Genomic DNA, 18,607 nt, shown 5'->3' with positions numbered 1-18,607 from the left:
AAAAAAAAAAATGGACGGACAAAACACACATACACGCACGTGCCACGATTCATGAAACGTGAACTAAATAAACGCTCGCCCTGGTCAATGACGGCCATCAAAATTACACACACACGCGTACAAAAGATATCCTAGAGAGAACTTGAATGTCTACTAGAGAGAACTTGAATGTCTTCTGATTAGAACTTAAATGCCTACTCGATAGAACTTGAATGCCTACTGGAGAGAATTCGAATGCCAACTGGAAATAAGTTAAATGATTACAGAAGCGAATTCGAATGCTTACCTGAGAGAACTTGAATACCTAATGGAGAGGATTTAAATTCTTTCTGAGACGAATTCGAATGCCTATAGAAGCATAGTTTAATACCTACTAGTGTGACCAGTCCTTCGCAGGTTAGCAAGGTGTCTTAGTGTGGTAGGCTCCGTCAATCGATTTGGTTGAGCTTAAATTCGCAATCGGGTTGATATGTCGCCGCTTCGTCGATCTGTCGCGCTGGAAGAAAAACAATTTCATGCACCCGAAAGGAAAATAACTCGGTGTTCTATTCTACTGACTAAATTCAAGAAAAGATATACAAATATATAGTTATGTATTGATAGACTCTACTAAATCGATAGATGGATTTCTCTCAGTGGGAATTCGACTCTGCGTCTCGTTTATATACTCAGGGGAGGGAGGAAACCGAGGTGTTCCTTAGACCAATTGTATCCAGTTACGCCAACCCAGGGGAGGTTCTCTCCTCCTCGAGTGCAACTATGGATCTGCAAGCGTTCCCATGCCCCAAGAGGTTATTCCCCACGACCCTCTGGGTCGCGCGCATTGTACTCATACTATAAATATCCTTAGTCTTGAACCAGAGTCATTCCATTTTCGAAGTACAATTTACAAAAAAAAAAGGATATTGTTGCCGATTTTCATAACAATGAAAATCACAAATCCAATCTTTCTCTCAGCAGGGTTTTTTGCCGTCACCCGGGCACATGAATGATAATTAAAGGATAAAAAACATCATATCTCCCCGGCTTCTCCAGTATTTTGGGAGTCTTGACCCCCCTCCCCCTGGGGAGCTTAACCGGTTACGTCACACTAGTTAGAACTTGAATACTTACTGGAGGAAACTTGAATATTTACTAGAGAGAACTTGAATGCCTTCTGGAAAGAACTCCAATGCCGATATCAGAGAATACGAATGTTGTCTAAATTGAACTGGAATGCCTACTGGAGAGAATTTGAATGCTTCCTGGAAAGAACTTGAATGCCTACTTGAGAGAACTTAAATGCTTACTGGAAAAAAAAACAACTTGAATGCCTACTGGAGAAAATTTGAATGCCGCATGAAAAAAAAAAACTGAATATGGTTACTGTTGTAGACCCGTGCTAGGGGGTCACAAATGAAAGAAGCCGCAAGTAGTGTAAAGTGTATAAAATATAATATGTATTTATCATAAAGAAAACAGGAGCCACTAAAGTGGTATGAGAGGAACGTGTTCGTAGCATGCGGTTAAACATGGTATGAATGGCTCCATTTAGTCTCTGCAACCAGTGGTATCCATAGGACTGGTTGATTCCACTTAGTTCTCAAAATAGAGGTGATTTGTATCCCACAACAAAACTTACAGAAGAAAACTTGATTGCTTGCAGAAGAGAACTTAGATACCTTCTAAAAAGAACTCGAATGCCTTACGATAATAACTTGCCTACAGACAGGAGCGAACTTGAACGCCTATCAGAAAGAATCCAAATGTCTACAGGAGATAACTTGAATGTCTAATGCCGCCTAGAAAGAACTTGAAAACCTACTGTTGAGAAAGTGGACGTATATTGGAGAGAACTTGAATGTCTACTGGAAAACACTCGGATGCTTACTAGAAAAAAACATGAATACCTACTGGAGAACTTGAATGTCTACCGGAAAGAACTTGAATTCATACCGAAGAGAATATAAATGCCTACTATGCACTATTCTCTAGAGTCTAAGTTCTATTTGTATAGGGGTTTGTCAGGACAACCTGGTATGAGAATATTGTTATATCGTGGAATGCGTTAGGGTTAATATAATATAAAATATCTTATAGCAGAGTGTCCAGCCTTCACGTGGGTATGTTTGCATGATGAAAGTAAATAGCCTAAGGAATAATTTTGAACAAATAAAAAAATCACTCGCTGTTACACAACGATACACGTATAGTATGAAGACAGACAGACACACAGACACACACACACAGACACACACACACACACACAGACACACACACACACACACACACACACACACACACACACACACACGTAACGACCATTCAAACAGGTTAGAAGTCCATATATGATAACTGGAACTGACGGGAATGATGCTCATTTCTCCATTTTCAAAGTCACTTTGTTTTCCATTCGCTCTCTACTTCCGGTCGTTGATCTCGCGAGAAGTCGCGAGAATTTAAAGTCTAGGACTTGGACTAGGGGAGGCAAGTTTGCCCAAAAAAGTAAAGAGTTATTCCCCTTGCATTATACTTTTGCATCGCCCTAACAAATAGTTTTCTCTACAAGTAAACTCTGACTAAATATTCAAAACCACATATTTTTCAAACCCCAAATAATATCCTCTCGATATGTCTACATACACTGGCTTATATGGTAATTGGTTTACTTTTTCTTTGTCATGTTTTTTTTAAGAAGATGAATGGTCTCAGCAATAGCAATAAGTGCAGTTTCTACCATGCAGTGTGAACCAACTGACATCGATCTTTAAAGTTCCGTTGGATAACGGATACTATACCATGCAATAAAATCAATATCTGCACTGGACCATCTATATAAAAAAAGTTGAATATCGAATGTAGATGGAAATAGATCATCACTCCTAGTATAACAAGATAATGGGAAGTAAAAGTACAATTATTTTTACTTCAATTTCGGCCTTCAATTTTGAGGTGTGAAAAATGAACATTGCATTATTTATGATAGCAAAATTGCACTGATGGACAATTTTTAAAGTATCGTCAAATAAAAGTGAAAGAAATGACAGTAAATTTGAACATTCAATATAATTCTATACATAATGATGATTATGCTTATTTTTTTAAAAACAATTTCTGCTAAGTAGATGTTTATATGTTTTATTTTGGAAATAAAGTACCCAATGTCATTAACATATATTTTAAAATCATATATCACAAAAACTAATAAAATATACTCATTGTAGATGTTATGAGGTTAAATGGTAATAAACTAAAGGAAACACAGGATTTTTAGGAAACAATACATATTGTAGAATGCTAAATTAAACTGTCAGCTGTTTATATCATGTACTTCTTTTTTTATATAAGGTAGTCACCACTTATCAAGGCCCGGAAGCCACCCGGGGATAAGGGTTATTGCGTGTACAATAATCAATGGGATAATATCGTAGCAATCGTTAGTATTGGGGATTTGATAAAGTGTCTTACTTAAAGGGGGCGGTTCATCAGGAATTTGTTTATGTTGGGCTTGCCCTTTAATTACGAACTCGTCTAGGGAAGTGGTCGGCCTTATGCCAGTTTCGCTCAGGATAAATATGTCCGGTTTCGTCTCCTGTAATTGGGTTTCAACCTCTGGAAGGTTGGAACATAGACCCCCGATGTTGGAGAAGGAGACATGGTAGTGTGTGTCTACGTTGGAGGATATGGTTCTAGGTTTATTCGCGTTTTTTTTTTTTTCTGGAGATAGTTCATGTTAAGGTTTTGGGATTTGTGAAACAGGTCGACAGATTTAGTTAGAGTAGGACAGAGAAGGAAAGTAAGAGAGAAAAAGACAGGAAATTTTTTTTTGTAGCACATGATAAGGTAAAGCCGTATCAATTACCCACTAGTATGGCATCGAGATGTCCCACCAGAAACTACTGCTTGGTCCAGAATCCATTCAGCAAATGGTAATACAGCAGCCCCAGTACTTTGCACCTGCTAATAGGACAGCCTTCTTAGTGGTTAATCCAAGGTTCGGGTGGATAACGTCAGCCCAGATGATACGTTTATCTCCAGAACCCGTACTAGTGACATGGCTACAAGGATAGACATAGAAACAGAAAATTTCCGACATCTCGAAATACTGCCGACCTGGAAAGCAGCTTTTTCTTCACCCTTTGTCTAAAATGTTATAATATTTTCCCCTTTGTTTATCATAGCGATGTAACTAAGTAAATGTACAAGTTCAACATCAATTAATTTTTGATAAAAGTAAGAACTGCATGTTACCAACGATAGACTCCTTTACAGAAATCTGCACATTTTAACCAGTTTTCTTAATTTTAGTACACTTGACATCCCAACGTTCACATTATTTGGATTCTTCGGACTACTGTTCTCATCTTGAGTGTTATTCTCACAATGTTTCGACCGATGATAACCCCGACTTTCTTCAGATGTATCTTGTTGAAGTCAGTAATGTTTCTGTTGAATCTGCAAGGAATTTCAAACGGAAGCCTTTATTTAGTTCACGGGAGGGGGTAGCATGTTCTCGTTCCATCAGTCATGATTTCGTAATTGTATTTGTCGGTCGCCGACATTCGTAATTGTATTTGTCGGTCGCCGACATTCGTAATTGTATTTGTCGGTCGCCGACATTCGTAATTGTATTTGTCGGTCGCCGACATTCGTAATTGTATTTGTCAGTCGCCGACATTGAAGATTAAATATTTTACCTTCAGGAGAATGCCACTTTACAATTGAATTTTTCAAAGTATTCTAACTACTGTGCTAATGTGTCCTTGCGGACAATTCTAGTGCAAATTTTAGGAGCCTTGAATCTACTGTTGAATTCTTCGCTTGGCACTGATCACATTCGTCCATCTGAGGTGGTTCTCTCAACTCTTTCCCTGGTCAAACGTCCTTCTTCAATGCTTGTGGGACAAATCACGTGTTTGTATTGTCTATCTGTGTACATTTCTCTACCAAACTACTCTGTCAATTTTCGGTCTACAGACTCAAGATTTGACATAAGGGGTATTGAGATTTGGGAAAATTTTTTAAGCGGTTTTCGGACGGAAACACCAGGTTTATCATATACAAAATTAACTTTTTGTTGGTAACATCGAATGGAAATGACATCCGATCGAGTTGGTTAGGAAAAGGAGATTTTTATGAGCACATAAAATCATGAAATTTCCATCCCATTAACGGAACGGCTGTAATGATGAAATCCAAGATTACATAAACAAAAGTTATAAAAAAGAAAAAATGTAAGTCTTTGAAATTCAGCAAAGTTTTTCACTATACATGCTCTACACCTATAAAATAAATACATTGAGCTTTCCTCGAAATTAACGGTGATTCAGTTTTTATCATAACAGTCTCAACCCGTTAAACGAAAACGGTATACATTGAAATTAACGATATTTCAAAAATAAACATTTATAAAAATTATATATATATATACACACACACACACACACACACACACATATATATATATATATATATATATATATATATATATAAAGTTTTAAAAAGGATAAGTGGAGTCATTATTAGAATTTTCAGGAAGATCAATACGGGGAGAAAAAATAGACACGGAAAATAGTCAAAAGACTATTCGACAAAAATAAATAATAAGAAAGGAACCTCGATGTACCTTTTGTCCAATACCTGTTAAGAGATTACGTCGGCAGCGATTAAAATAAAAGAATTCACACATAATTGAAAATGGAGGCGAAGGGACGGGTGAACCAAAAAAAAAAAAATAAATAAATTAAAAATTTTTAATTTTTTTATATATAAGTGCAGGGGATGAATTAAATGAATGAATAACCCGTGATATATCGTCCATATTTCAGAACCTGGGACGAAATAAAAAAAAAAAGTTAACTTGCCTGCAAATAAGTGCAGAAACAAGAAATAATAACGCAATGTATACAATTTTTTTTTTTTTTGGTAAATTAGAGCTTTTTATACATAAATATATCAGAGCTTGTATATATATACATATATATATATATTATATATATATATATATATATATATATATATATAGAGAGAGAGAGAGAGAGAGAGAGAGAGAGAGAGATATTGTATAATTTATTTTACGAGGAGGACCACGGTTTATCAAGGCCCGAAAACAACTCAAGGATAAGAGTTAAGGAGTGTTTGTAGGTTGGTGAAATAACCCCGAGTATCGGTTATAGTGGAGTTTTAATAGTGTTAGTACGACGAGTCGCAGGAACCTGTTCATGTTAGACTTGAAAATAGCTATGTTCTAGCCAGTTAGGAAGCAAGCCTGTGGTATTGTGTTTCACAGAGGGGTTGTTCTAGGTAAAAAAACAAAACAACTGTAGTTTTCGGCATCACTCTATCTATTTATCTATCTATCTATTTCTCTTTCTGGCTCTGTCTGTCTGTTTGTCTTTCTCTAAATTTCAAACAAGTAAAATATTTGTTTATTTTCGTAATATTGCGTTGTAATTTGGCTTTCAAGCGCACTTGATGTGTATTTTATTCAAATTAATCAACGCTTCTATAACGGAACCCACACCCCTGACGTTAATCTCGCGTAGCCAACGGCATTTCAACTATAATCGCTGAGAGACAACGCGTGGATGTTTACTACTGACTTTTTTTTCTCTCCAACTTTAAAATATGGCAAGAAAGAAGAAAGAAACAAAATGCTTAGTATGGAGTTTAACTCGGAATAACCACTTATCAAGGCCCAGAGGCCATTCGAGGATAAGGGTTAATGGGCATGCATTAATCATTGTGATTTTAGCGTAGTAAATATTAATATTAGTGGGAAAGTTGTAACTTTGATTACTTAGGAGGGACGGTTCAATAAGAACTTGTTTACATTGGACTTGAAGACAATCAGTTTGAAATATATTTAAATGATGAATTTAAAACAGGTAAAATATTTGTTTATTTTCATAATATTGCGTTGTAATTTGGCTTTCAAGCGCACCTGATGTGTATTTTATTTTATTGAATATATATATTCAAACACAAATTTTTTCCAATAAAACTGTCGATAAGCACATAAAAGTCTACTTAAACTCACTCCACAATAAAACATCAATCCTAACAAAAACGACACCATCAAAGTATACTATAAAAACCAACTACATACTAACTACAAAACAGATGAAAAAATAATAACCAACTTAATTAAAAGATAAACCAGAACAAAAAGAACAAACTAATAATAATCTAATAATGCATCTAAAACCAAGCTTCTATCTTTACATCATCAACATTCTGATCCACATCTGGCATCAATTGAAATGAATGGCTTTCGTCTTCAGGAGGCCTCAAGTTTTGACAAGCTTCTGGGCTTGACCATTACTCCTGATCTGAAATGGAACACGTACATCAAATCTGTTGCCAAGGCCGCTGGAAAAATGGTGGGATCTTTCTATCGATCCGGTAAATATCTCACTGCTGATGCTATTCTCTATCTATATAAGAGCCAGGTACGCCCAATGATGGAATACTGTTGTCACATCTGGGCAGGAGCTGCTAGAAAGGACTTGTCCTGCCTTGATAGAGTTCAAAATAGACTTCGTAGCCTCGTAGGAGATGTCCTTTTCTCTTCCTTGCAACCTCTATCTCACAGAAGAGATGTTGCGAGTTTGTCTCTGATGTATCGTTATTTTCATGGAAAGTGTTCGACTGAGCTTCAATCTATGGTCCCCCCTCGCCAAACTTTCACAAGAAACACTCGTCTAGCTGTAAACACTATCAATAATTCCCCCCACTCTTTATCTGTGCCTAAACCTAAACGTAGATTCCATGAACAAAGCTTCTTTCTTAGAACTGCACGCCTGTGGAATTGTCTTCCGTTTTCCTGCTTTCCGGCTGACTACAATATGGTTGTCTTCAAGTCTAACGTAAATAAGTTCTTGATGAGCCGTTCCATATAAGTTATCAACTTTACCAAATTTTCATTACTAATGATTATTATATTGTCCAATTTCTACTGTACACTCTTTAACCCTTATCCTTGAGTGGCCTCTTGGCCTTGATAATGTGGTGATGCCTATGTAAAAAAAAAAAAATAAATAAATAAATTATACTAAATTTAAAACCTCCAATTTAATAATCAAAAACAATAACAATACTAACACTACACCAAACTAATGTAGTGTATGAATTTATTTGCCCCTTCGGCGAATGTCTCCGAACCTACTCTAAAAACACATACAAAGCATACATAGGACACACCACAACAACACTCTCCCGACGATTAACCTATCATTTAGCTGACAATAGTGCCATAAAAAAAAACTTCCCACGATAAAACATACAGTCGTCCAACATTAGAAATATCTTAATTAACAATACTAAAATTCGATATCGTAACAATTGTACATGACGACTAAAATTACTAGGAGCAATACTTATTAAAAAAAAAACTACAGCTCCTTTTTAACCGGATCACATTTAACACCGAGATAAATATACTAACAGTATTTAATAACTAACAAGAAACTAAATAAAAAGACTTTAAAATAAGAAAATCGAAATTAAAAAAAATAATTCGCCCCTAAGTAACCCACCTTTACAACAACAACAACAACGCTTGAGAAGAATATGGTTGAGCAACAACTTTTGGGCGCACTTTTATACAATACTAGCGGGGGTTCACAGCGTTGCCCGAGTGTTTGTTTCCGGGACGGGGGGGGAGTTTTAAAAATGTTATGGTAGGTAAGTAGGAAGGATCAAACCCGGAGTCATGAGTAAAAGTAGGAAAATAAAGTGTGAAAAAAAAAACCATCTGTAACGTTAACAGTTCGGCCATCAAGAAAAGTCCATTCCAGTTGTTTAGGAAAAAAAAAAAAAACGACTACGGTAGGTCGGCGCGAACGTGAAAATATAATGTGAATTTCCAGCACGCTAACCACTACGCCACAGAGCACTGCAGCTTAGTTTAGTGATTTTAAATAACTTGACATGAAAGAACTACGAAGCCAAACCGGTGTTCTCTTCTCAACTGTTCCCTGTGAACGATCCCCAAACGGTGTTAAGTGGTGGCAGGGGGAGGAGGAATTTATTAGAGAGTAAATATTTTACCACTTCCATTGATCTTAACCGATTTTGGCCGTGACTTCTCAGCAGAAAAAGTATAGAAATCTAAGATTATCGAGGAATTTGAGAAATAATAAGCCTATAACACACCTCAGATATTGTTCTGCCGTTTGTGCATATTATATTTGCATGAAATATCTCGATTTTTAATCCTATTAATGTCAAAATCAGACGGGAAAAATGAGTTCATTTTATTTATATAGAAGAAGAAGATAGAAGATAATAATAAAAAAGACAGCTCGGCGAATGGAAAAGATATCCAGAAACATCAGAAAAAAGAATAACGCTGTCGTGTTGAATAATGGCATGCTACTAATATATATATATATATATATATATATATATATATATATATATATATATATATATATATATATATATATATACTCGGGGTTTTTATATTCAAAAGTAATGGACTAATGAATTCAACGAGGTTGTTAGATAGTGCTCAATGAAAAGAGCTGATAATACTTGTTTATTGTTATATAAACATGCTCACATCCCGCTGCTACAAATAGCCACTTGTTTCAATCAAACACCAGATATCATCAGGCAGCGACTTGACTATTCAAAAGTTCAAGGAATAATTCATATTCATTGAACTTTTGAATAGTCAAGTCGCTGCCTGATGATATCTGTTGTTTGATTGAAACAAGTGGCTATTTGTAGCAGCGGGATGTGAGCATGTTTATATAACAATAAACAAGTATATATATATATATATATATATATATATATATATATATATATATATATATATACTAGCAAAAGTGCCCATCGTTGACTGGGTTCAAAAACAGCCTACAGAAAATGGACTCTGATTTATGAAAGTATGATAGGTTATGAAAAGAAGGGTTGTAAAGAGATAGCTTCGAATTTGGGGGTATCAAAACCAAAGCAAAATATGATGAAAATAAAAATAAAATAGATAAGCCCCATAATTTATTATACCATACCTGTTGACACTGAAACACTTATCACAATATTCTGTGGATCTATATTAAAAAAAAAACTTGTTAAACTTTCTGACATATTTCCATTCTATGGAGGTCAGGTGCGAACGAACACCCCATAATTTTATTATACCATATTTCTTCAAACTGAAACATAATTATCAAAGTATACTTACGCAGATAGATATGAAAAGTCTTTATTAAAGTTTGTGTCTATTTCCATTCTATGGAGGCCAGGCGCGAACGCAGACCCCACAATTTTATTATACCATCCCTATTTAAGTTAAAAAATATTATCAAAATATTCTTATGTACATCTATAGCAAAAACACTTGTAGACATTTTTTTTTTAATTTTTAAATTTTTTATTTCCATACTTTGTGTACCAGGCGCGAACCCCACAATTTTAATGAACCACCGTTCTGCCAGATCAAACATACTCATTCCTGTGTCTCCATACATCTATCATTATATGTAATCAGTTTCTTTAAAAATAGTCAACCATATAGGAGCCTATTCGTGACCACACACACACACACACACACACACACACACACACATTCAGCTTTATATATATATATATATATATATATATATATATATATATATATATATAAGAAAAAATAGTTAATAAAACGTGTTAAAAATAGTTTGAAAAAGAGTTAAAAACATATGTAATTTTAAAACGGAAGCACAAAATAAGTGGATAGTCCTTAATCCGGAGAGTTTCGAAGAAATACTTTCCTTCTCATCAGAGGGTAGGATTTAATAAAATGCGGGATCGGATTTTGCTTTCAAAAGTAGTTGATGAAACTGCAAGTAATTCGTAGATCTTACTTGATAAAACATTGTGAAGCAGAGGGAATATGGTGAAGAAAAAGGTGATTTCACGTGAATGGATAATCTGGTGGAGGGTAAAAGATCCAATTCGCACAAGTAAAATCCAAGGGAATCGCGTAATTGGAAGATGGTCCAAAGTAATCCAATATATATATATATATATATATATATATATATATATATATATATATATGTGTGTGTGTGTGTGTGTGTGTGTGTGTGTGTGTGTGTGATTATTTCCAAGAGCCATGACATCCAACAAACCGAAGGTGGAAGACACGAGTTTCGCCCTCATTTTGACATCAGTTGGACACATACGAACTCGGTATTCGAAACAGGAGCCTCTTGCATGCGATACGAGCGCTCCACAACACGCACAAGAAAGTCTATTTACTGACACAGATCAAGCAAACTGCGACGAAAATCAGATACATATATATATATATATATATATATATATATATATATATATATATATACACTACTTCATTTACTCACATAAAATTAATATACGAAAGTATAGATTTATGCGTAAACTTTAAGTATTTACTTAAAAAGTGCTCAATACGTAGGTAGACCTAGTTAGTAATATATATATATATATATATATATATATATATATATATATATATATATATATATACGTGTGTGTGTGTTTGTGTGTTGGTGGGTCGTGTTTGTACGATATATTTACATATAGGGCATATGCACACATTAGAAGATAAAACGTGACAGTTAAATCGTGTTTCCAGACGTACAGGTTTTAAGTTACAGAAAGTTTTATTTAATAAAATAATTGTAAACTAAAAATAGCGAGAGATTCGTCCAGTTCAATTGTGAAAAATATCGTGGCAAGTTGATTTAATGGACTAATTTGTTTATAGTTTTTTAATTACTTAAATTTTACAGCCAGTAATGACTTTTCCTGTTTATTGTGCGTAAACAACTCTTCTTCTTCTTCTTCTTCTTCTTCTTCTTCTTCTCTCTCACTCTCCCTTTCCCCCCCCCTTCTCTCCTTCTCTCTGTCTTTATCTCGCTTGCTCATTTTCATTGCATTTTCCCTCCAAACAAGACACAGCGATACTTTGATGTAGGAGTCTACTATCTAGGACATATGTTGCGGTGCTACTATGTAGGGAGTTGAGCAGCAAGATGTCCGTTTACTTTACACTTGCACTTCTGCATGTCAGTACAATCGGGGAAGCAGGACCTCGAAAAAGGGAATTCTAAAGTCTAGCAGAAGGCATCCTTACATCTGGAAATCTCTACTGTGAAGGGGTGGGATTTTGTTGCTTTTCGGGTTTGTCGGGGTGTTTACGTCGAGGGGGTACAAGCGCTTGTGGTTCGTCGGAGTGCCTATCAAAAACTTCTAAAACAGGCAGAGGGATGTAACATTTCTTTGATGGGACAGAGGTTGAAGCCTGGCTGACAGTGAGGAACCTATTTGGTTTGCGACTCTCTTTTGAACTCTGTCCTAAGAGTGAGAAACTAGTAGCTGATGCACAAGCCCAAATGTAGCAACAATACTCATATCTGAGGCGTAAGTAACTTTGCAGTACCTTTGGCAATGTCCTCAATATATTTGTCCCAACTCATGTTCCCCGTAAACCTTAAGCCGATAAGTTTGACCGAAGTACTTTCAGGTAATGCATCATTAGCCGTTGCGTTTTTTTTACATGGTGGTCACCACTTATCAAGGCCTGGAAGCCACTCAGGGATAAGGGTTGTTGCAGGTACAGTACGTTAGTGTTGAGATTTAATGAAGTGTTTACTTAAGAGGGCGGTTCATTAGGAATTTGTTGGCGTTCCTGAAAGCAGCTTTAGTCTCAGTGCATCTATCATGTTGGTAGTTTTTTTTTTTTTTTTTTTTTTTTATTCAATTTTCACCCCAAACAAGGCACAGTGCCACTTTGAAGCAGGGGGCTACTATTAGGGACTTAATTAGCGGGGTCGTTATGAAGGGAGAAGAGTAGAAAGATGTTTGTTAACATTACACTTGAACTTCTGCATATCATTGCAGTTGGGAAAGCAGAATCCCGGAAGGGAGTTCCAAAGACCCGCAGTTCTGGGGAAGAAACTATTGGAGTAAAAGGCTTTCTTGCACCTAGGGATCTCTACTGTAAAGGGATGAGACTTAGTAGCTTGTCGGGTTTGTCGGGGGTAGTTACGTCGGGGAGGTACAAGTGTTTGCAGTTCCTCAGAGCATTCACCATTAAAGTATTTGTAGAACAGGCAGAGGGATGCAACATCTCGTCGATGGGGAGAACCATGGCTGGCCGTTAGGTTTTTGTTGGAATTTTTTAGATGGTATGAATTGGTCTATGCCTACAATTAACCATTCGGTCAGATCTGATACTATAGAGGACACATCCTTTTTAAACATGGTGGTTTAGCAGATTTCTTGTCATGGGTATTTACGTCGAGGAAGGACAAAAGGCTTCTAGTTCGTCGGAGTACCTGTCTGTCTACCCCTCTGCGTATCTTTCTCTCATATATAAATAAAATGGTACACGCATGTATGTGTGTCTGTCTGAAAATATTTAACCGCTAAACTCTTAAACTACTGGTTATATATTACTGAGACAAAGAGAAAAACAGTAATCATAAAGCAAGGATGGTTTATAACGAGTAAAATCTTTGTTTGGATGGATGGATGACGCGTACAAAAATACGAGGTGCCATTCAATACGTTTCTAGGATTTTTCGTACGGGCACTTTTATTGATAGTACGCAAATGAAACTCTAGTCCTTTTTCAAAGTGATCTCCTCCGACTGCAATGCACTTGTTTTACCGTTCCAACAACTTCTGGATGTCCCCATGGAAGTCCTCTTGTGTGAGCGTGACAATGACGTTCTTTTACATTTACATTACTTATAAGGCCCGGAAGCCACTCAAGGATAAGGATTATTGCACGTACAGTACGTTAGTGTGGAGATTTAATAAAGTGTCTACTTAAGGGGGCGGTTCATCAGGAATTTGTTTACGTGGGACTTGAAGACATCCAGGTTGTAGCCAGGTGGGAAGCAGGCAGACGGAACAGAGTTCCACCGACGTGCACTTCTAAGAAAGAAGCTTTGTTCATGGAATCTACGTTTTGATTTAGGCACAGATAAAGAGTGGGGAAAATTTTTGACAGTGGATTCAGGTAGACGGGTGTTTTTCGTGAAAGATTGGCGAGGTGGGGGATCAGAGATTGGAGCTCAGACGAGCACCTGCCATGGAAATAACGATAAAACAAAGATAGGCTCGCAACGTTCATCTGTGGGAGAGAGGTTTCAGGGAAGAGAAAAAGGCATCCCTAACTAAGCCACGAAGTCTATTTTGTACTCTGTCAAGGCAGGATAGGCTGTATTTAGCAGCTCCTGCCCAGATATGGCAGCAGTAGTCCATCCTTGGACGTACTTGGCTTTTATATAGATAGAGAATTGCATCAGCAGTGAGATATCTTCTGGAGCGGTAGAAGGATCCCACCATCTTTCCAGCGACCTTGGCAACAGACTTGATGTACGTGTTCCATTTCAGATCAGGAGTAAAGGTCAAAACATGGGTTTCTCCTAGACGAGAGGCATCCATTTCAATTGATGCCAGATGGGGATCAGAGCGTTGATGATGTAAGGATAGGAGTTTGGTTCACAGTCTCTTTCATCTCCTCAATGGTCTCATAACGACAGCCTCTAAGGTTTTCTTTGAGCTTAGGGAATTACCAAAAGTCAAAGGGAGCAAGGTTTGGACTATAGGGAGGGTGAGGAACTGTCTTGATGCCTAGTTTGGTCAAATCGTCTGTGACAAGGATGGAGTTGTGGATTTCATTTGCGCAAATCTTCCGTATCTTCAGTTCCTTGCGAATAATTGTGTATACTTATTTTCACACACAACTATCTTTAGCCATCAAATTGTTTATTTGGCCAATCAAATTTGGTGTTCTGACTTGCTTACTCCTATTGCACCTCTCATCTACCCTCACAAACTCCGTGCCTTCCTTGAATCTCTTATGCCACTCAAAAACTGCTACGTGATTCATAAAAGATGATCCAAAATCAGTCTGAAGAATTCCCTAGGTTTCTGTGGCATTTTTTCCAAGTTTAAAACATAATTTTATTGCATATCGTTCTTCTAAAGTTGTCCTCACGTCCAGATTGCATTTTTGAAATTCACCAGTTGTTACAATCAGGCTTTAGTAGAGTGTATTCCAATTCCGGCTGTATCTGTATATTTGAATCTGAAACCATGAAAATTGGTCAGTTATCTCATAAGATATACAGCAATGACATGCTAAATTTTCAAGTATCTACGCCAATTTCTAATGCCTATATAAACACAGATATAAATATAGATTGATTGATGTGATTTCCTGTTGATTTTCTCTTATCTATCTGTAGATAGCTCGAACGGTAAGGAACGACGCTGGAACGATAAATATTTGTGTTTATGTTCTAGCTAACCCTAACCCTAACCCTAACCCGATGGCACTCAATTCATTTTAAAGATTTCAATGCAACATTCCAAAGAAAATTAGTTCTGTAATAATAAACACAAAATCTGCATGAATTAAAATGTATTAAACCTCGTGGGTATTGGGTTAGGGTTAGGGTTAGGGTTAGGGTTAGGGTTGGGATTAGGGTTGGGGTTGGGGTTAGGGTTAGGGTCAGGGTTGGGGTTGGGGTTAGGGTTAGGGTTAGGGTTGGGGTTAGGGTTGGGGTTGGGGTTAGGGTTAGGGTTAGGGTTGGGGTTAGGGTTGGGGTTGGGGTTAGGGTTGGGGTTAGGGTTGGGGATCGGGTTAGAGTTGGGGTTAGGGTTGGGGTTAGGGTTAGTGTTGGGGTTGAGGTTAGGATTGGGGTAAGGGCTAGGGTTGGGGTTAGGGTTAGAGTTAGGGTTGAGGTAAGGGTTAGGGTTACGGTTGTGGTTAGGGTTGGGGTCGGGGTAAGGGTTAGGGTTGGGGTTAGAGTTGGAGTTAGGGTAAGGGTTGGTGTTAGGGATAGGGTTAGAGTTATGGGTTGTGTTAGGGTTAGGGTTAGGGTTAGGGTTGAGGTTGGGGTTGGGGTTAGAGTTGGGGTTGGGGTTAGGGTTAGGGATAGGGTTATGGTTGGGTTATGGTTGGGGTTGGGGTTAGGGTTAGGGTTAGCGTTGGGGTTGGGGTTAGGGTTGGGGTTAGGGTTAGGTTCAGGGTTCGGGTTAGGGTTGGGGTTAGGGTTAGGGTTGGGTTTGAGTTTAGGGTTAGGTTGGGGATAGGGTTAGGGTTAGGGTTAGGATGGGGGTTATGGTTAGGTTTAGGGTTAGTGTTAGGGTCAGGGTTCGGGTTAGGGTTAGGGTCGGGGTTACGGTTAGGGTTAGGGTAAAGTTAGGATGAGGGTTGGGGTTAGGGTTGGGTTAGGGTCAGGGTTAGGGTTAGGGTTGGGCTTAGTGCTAGCTTAAGGGTCAGGGTTAGAGTTAGGGTTAGGGTTGGGGTTAGGGTTAGCGTAAGCGTTTTTTTTAGGGTTAGGGTTAGGGTTAGGATTGGGGTTATGGTTAGGTTTAGGGTTAGGGTTAGGGTTAGGGTGAAGATTGGGGTTAGGCTTAGGGTTAGGGTCAAGGTTACGGTTGGGGTTAGGGTTAGGGTTAGGGTTAGACTTAGGATTGGGGTTAGAGTTAGGTTAAGGGTTAAGGTTAGGGTTGAGATTAGGGTTGGGGTTAGGGTTAAGGTTAGGTTAGGATTAGTGTTAGAGGTAGGGTTAGGGTAAGGGTGTGGGTTGGGGTTAGGGTTAGGGTGAGGGTTAGGGTTAGTGTTAGGGTTGGGTTAGGTTTGGGGTTGGGGTTGGGATTAGGGTTAGAGTTAGGGTTGGGGTTAGGCTTAGGGTTAGGTTTAGACTTCTAGTAAGGGTTATGGATAGGGTTGGAGTGAGGGTTAGGGTTAGGGTTAGGGTTGGAGTTAGGGTTAAGGTTAGGGTTAGGGTTGTGGTTAGGGTTAGGGTTGGGGTTAGGGGTAAGGTAAGGGTGAGTGTGAGTTTTAGGTTTAGGGTTAGTGTCACGGTTAGGGTTAGGGTTTGGCTTAGTGTTAGGTCTAGGTATAGGATAAGGGTTGGGGCTAGAGTTAGGGATATGGTTAGAGTTGGGGTTAGTGTTAAGGTAAGGGTTTGGGTAAGGTTTGGTGTTAGAGGTGGGGTTAGGGTTAGGGTTGGGGTTAGTGTAAGGGTTAGGGTAAGGATTAGTGTTTGGTTTAGGGTTACTGTTAATCCTACACTCAAACCCTAATCCTAACCCTAACCTTAACTCCAACCCTAACCCCCTAACCCCAACCCCAACCCTTCACCTATCCCTAACCTTTACCCTAACCCTAACCCTAACCCTAACCCTGACCCTAACCCTAACTCCAACCCTAAACCTAACCTTAGCTAGAATCTTAACCCTAACCCTAACCCCAACCCTAACCCTAACTCCAACCCTAACCGTAACCCTAACCCAAAACCTAACCCATATCTAACCCAAACCCTAACCCACACCCCAAACCTAACCCTAACCCTAACCCCAACCCTTACCCTAACCATACCCCTAACCCCAAACATAACACTAACCCAACCCTTACCAAAACCCGAACCCTAACCCTAACCCAAATCCTAACCCTAAACCTTAACCTAACCCCAAACCTCACCTTAAACCTAACCCTAACCCTAACCCCAACCCTACCTCTAACCCTCACCCTAGCCCTAACCCTTAACTAAGCCTAACCGCAACCCAAACTTTAACCATAACCCTGACAACAACCCTTACCCACATCCTAACCCTAAACCTTAACATAACCCCAATCCTAACCATAACCCTAACCCTAACCCTAACCCCAACCACAACCCTAACCCTAAACCCTAACCCTAACCCTAACCTAAACCCTAAATCCTAACCCTAACCCTAACCCTAACCCTAACCATAACTCTAATCCTAACACCAACCCTACCCCAAACCCTAACCCTTACCATCACCCTAACCCTAACCCTTAAACTAAGCCCAACACCAACCCGAACTTTAACTAAAACCCTAACAACAACCCTTACCCTAATACTAACCCTAAACCTTACCATAACCCCAATCCTAACCCTAACACTAACCCTAACCACAACCCTAACCCTAACCCTAAATCTTACCCCAACCCTAACACTAACCCTAACCCTAACCTTAAACCTAACCCCAAACCTCCCCCAAACCTTGACCCAACCCTAACTGTAACCTCAACCCTAACCCTAATCCTTACCCTAAACCTAACCATAACCCCAATCCTTACCCTCACCCTAACCCTAACCCTAACTCCAACCCTAACCCTAATCCTAATTGGAACCCTACCACTAACCCTTACCCCAACCCTAACCCCCCCAACCCTAACCCAAACCCTAACAATAATTCTAACCCTTAACACTAAACCTAACCCTAACTCCAACCCTAACCCTAACCCTAACATTAACACTAAGTCCAAGCCTAATACTAACCCTAACCCTAACCCTAATCCTAACCCTAACCCCAACCCAAACCCTTACCCAAACCCTAACCCTTACTCCAACCTAACCCTAATCCTAACTAGAACCCTAACCCTAACCTAACCCCAACCCTAACCCTAACCACAACACTAACCCTAACCCTAACCCCAACCCTAACCCTAAACCTAAACCTTACCATAACCCCAATCCTTACCCTAACCCTAACATTAACACTAAACCCAAACCCTAAGCCTAACCCAAACCTTAACCCTCACCCCAACACTAACCCTAACCCTAACCCCAACCCTTACCCTAAACCTAAACCTAAC

Source organism: Euprymna scolopes, chromosome 45 (assembly GCF_053919585.1).
Source record: "Euprymna scolopes isolate OS-2025 chromosome 45, ASM5391958v1, whole genome shotgun sequence".
NCBI classification, from domain to species: Eukaryota; Metazoa; Mollusca; class Cephalopoda; order Sepiida; family Sepiolidae; genus Euprymna; species Euprymna scolopes.
The sequence above is the reverse complement of the archived record's forward strand: the minus strand, read 5'-3'. Positions refer to the sequence as shown.